The sequence below is a fragment of the Humulus lupulus genome, chromosome 3 (assembly GCF_963169125.1).
Source record: "Humulus lupulus chromosome 3, drHumLupu1.1, whole genome shotgun sequence".
Classification (NCBI taxonomy): Eukaryota; Viridiplantae; Streptophyta; class Magnoliopsida; order Rosales; family Cannabaceae; genus Humulus; species Humulus lupulus.
Genome location: NC_084795.1, coordinates 9,019,061 through 9,023,043, shown reverse-complemented (window position 1 = coordinate 9,023,043; position 3,983 = coordinate 9,019,061).

Genomic DNA, 3,983 nt, shown 5'->3' with positions numbered 1-3,983 from the left:
TAATAATTAATACCCGGCCTTGACCTCTAGGATACCTATCCAAACAAAGGAATCTGATGATTTCATTATATATGGCCATTGAACCTTTTGTTTTGCCAAGTGAATCGGTCACTTGTGAAGCCCAAATATACTCTCCTAGTATCATACAAAAGATTAGTATTCCATACTTGAAGTTTTTTCTTTCATGTCATTCTCACATATAAGCAAGTTAAGACCACCCATTTACTGCCACAATTGAGGACCCTATTCTTTTATTCTAGAAGTTTGATTTTAAATTGTCCAAAGAGCAACTCCAACGTAACACTTTCCACCATTCAGGGCCGGTTCAACCCTCAACAAGGCCTTAGGCCGAAATAAATTTTGAGGTCCTATATTTAGAAAAAACAATTGTGCCTTATTTTAGGTCTTTTTTAAAATAAAAAAAAAATTTGGGCCTTATTTCTCATTAAAAAATTACAAAAATATTGTGGATCTTAAGCTTTTGCCTAATTGGTCTTATGGTTGAGCTGCCACCATTTTGGTGCTGATTTAACAGCAAATTACACTAATCAAACTGTAATGGTATAATCATTTTTTTCCCTTTTTCCACTATGATTAGAAAGGAAAAAAAATATAAGTTAAAATTTTAGTATTTTAGTGGTGGTTCAACACCAAAATAGCTGAGGAAAAGTGCTTTGATGATTCCATTCTAAGAATTCAATGTTTGTATCGATACGCCTATCGTCCACTATTAAAAGAACTTACCAACTAGATTAGCCATTGCAAACCTCAAGACACTACAAAAATCATTACTTTTGTCGGCGCAAATCTACGCCAACAAAGGTAAGGAATTGCGCTGGCCAAAGCCCTATGGGTTTTACCGACGCAATTTTGCACCAGCAAAAGTCCACGACATTCCCCCGTCGATAATGACACTTTTGCCGACTTAAAATGTAATGCACCGACAATGGTATCTTTTAGCGACGGAAAATGCACCTGGAAAAATAAGGATGCGCCGGGAAATTTTTTTGTCACGTTGTTGTGGAAAACACTTTTAGCGGCGCAAAAATGCGCTGGCAAAATATGACTCTTTTAGTGGCGTAAAATTGCGCCGGTAAAAGATGTGTATTTTAGTGGCTCGTTTTTGCGCCGGGAAAAGTGGATATATGTAGTGAAGATTGAGACTTTTGCCGACGTAATTTTGCGCTGGTAAAAGTTTTTTTTAAATAAATTTTTTGATAATATTACTAATTTCATTTTCAATATATTAATATTAATTAATAAATTTTGATTTTAATATATTAATAATTATTTAATTTTTTTAGTAATATTATTTAATTAGAAATAAAATTAAAATTAAAATTAAAATTTTATAAATAAATAAAAAATATAACTATTAATATTTATTGTCTCTACCAAACATGAAAATATAAAAGTTGTTTAGTAAATTAAATGTCTAATAAATTAAACTTTAAATAAATAAATAAAAAGTTCTACAAATGAGTATTGCCCGCTTCATCATCCCCGCCCCCGTCAGCATCATCGATCTCGTCCGGATCCTATTCTGATAAGTCGACTGTAAAACCAGAGAGCCAATTCACCAACCTGCTCAATAAAGCATTGAGCAGTAAATTAAATCATTTAATTGTTTATTACTTTTATTTTAAAATTAATTTAATTATACATTAATTTAATTTTGTAATTTTTTATTAAATTCTTCAATTTGTATTTGATTATTTGCTTAATTAATAACAATTTTATTATATTTATATTTTACTTAATTATATTTTATTAAATCATTTATATTTTAAAAAAATTTCAATTACAAAACATTTAATATTAAGGTTAAAATTAATTATTAATTATTATGATTGATAATTTTACTTTATTTAAATTATAGTTAAAAATTAATGTTTGATGTATTTTTAATTATACTTAAACTTTTATTTAATTAATTATTAAACGTTTATTAATTTTACTAACCCTAACAGGATTTAGGCATCATAACGACTATATTTCAAACTATCCCAAAAGATTTTAAAACCTACAAATTAAACACATATATAACCAGAATATTCCTAGATCATACAAAATATATATATACATTAACAAATACATCAATTTACATATATGCAAATATTTAACCACAAAAAAACATATACCAAAACTGATTTTTTTATTAATACAAAAAAATTATTAAATACATATTTACAAACATATCACATTTAATATATAACAATTTAAAAATATAAACATACATTATTAATTCGATTTTTTTTAATTTCATACTTTAACTAAAATATATATATATATATCACAAAATAAAATATAATAAATATTAACAAGTAAAAATAAACAAATACATATAAAACATTAAAATAAAAAAAAATACATATTCAAATATATTTTTTTTAATTTTACAAAAAAAATTAATAAATACAAAAAACATATATTATAAAAATAACTTAAAAATAGTTGTTATTAAGATAAACAAATAAATACAAAGCATTAAAATACAAATTAATGTTAACGACTATAATTTTTGTAATTAATATTAATTTTCCTAAGACTAACGAAATTTGGCTAGCATAACGACTAGGGGTGCACACGGGTCGGATTTTCGGGTTTCGGGTTCATCGGGTTCGGGTTTTGCGGGTTTCGGGTTACAAAAAATGGTACCGAAACCGATCCGAAAATTTCGGATTTTTTCGGGTTCGGGTTCAGTCGGGTTCGGGTTCGGGTGTAATTTCGGGTTTGATTGGCCATTTCTGATTTTGGGCCGAAAATCCCAGATTTGCAAAAATGTCAATTTTTTTTTCAAAATTGCCATTTTTTTTTCAAAAATACCATTTTTTTTTTCAAAAATACCATTTTTTTTCTTTGAAAAATATCATTTCTTGGCAGTTTCAGTAGTAGTAGTACTATGTACGAATATTATCTTATCTCATAGGTTACGTATATTATATTAATACTGTTTGATGAATTTAACTAAGTTGGTAACTAAGAAAACATAATTATGGTTTTTGAAAAATGCCTAACAACTAATTATATTATTTGGACATTTTGTTTTTGTTTCTAAAAATGTATAATTAATTAGAAACTCGAAAAACTGTTAACGTATGAACCAATGTTTCTTTTAATAGTATTCAGCATTGAAAGAATAATGCTAATTAATAAGTACAAAATTAATTATCTCTAAAGAAACTAAGCACCTTTTGATATTTCTCAGTAAAAAACAAAGGGATCATGAGTAAATATCGACCCGCCACCAGCAGTTAGTTGAAAATAATTTACACGAATATACATGTACATATATATACACATAACTAGTTGATGAACCACATAAAAAAACATACTATCTGTTTGATATGAATATATCATATCCTATATATAAGTAACATCTTAAGATAGCAAATGTAAACATCAAATCAATAAACCCCCTCCTATCTTTTTCAGGAAATAAAAACATAGAAACGAAAGATAAAATAACTAAAGACCAATCAAAGAGAAGCTCACTAGGAACGCCTTGAATGGCCATCTATAAATACATGTTAAGCCACCAAGATTTCTACAAGGAAACACATTAGAGCAAAGTAGTTCAATTGACTATTTTCTGCTTTTAAAAAGAGAGTGATAATATTAAGATATTAAGAAAAAACTGCAACCATAAATAAACAACGATAAAATCCATAAACTTAAGTACATAACTAGTTAACCACAAAACCAAAATAAAGTCCATAAGTCGTCTACAACCATAAACATTAAATTAAGTCTATAAAAGTTCAAAATACATGACCAGCAAAAGTCCATGCCCTTTCCTTCTTTCCTTTCCTTCATTCCTTTCAAAATTCAAATAAGAAAAATTAGTAAAGAAAAGAAATCAAGGATAATAAATAACATAAAGGCAGGTAGGCATGAATAAATTCTTACAAGCAATTGCAATTATTTTAATTTGTAGATTGTTGTGCAGCAGATGAGGCTGAAGATTGAAAATTGACGGAGGA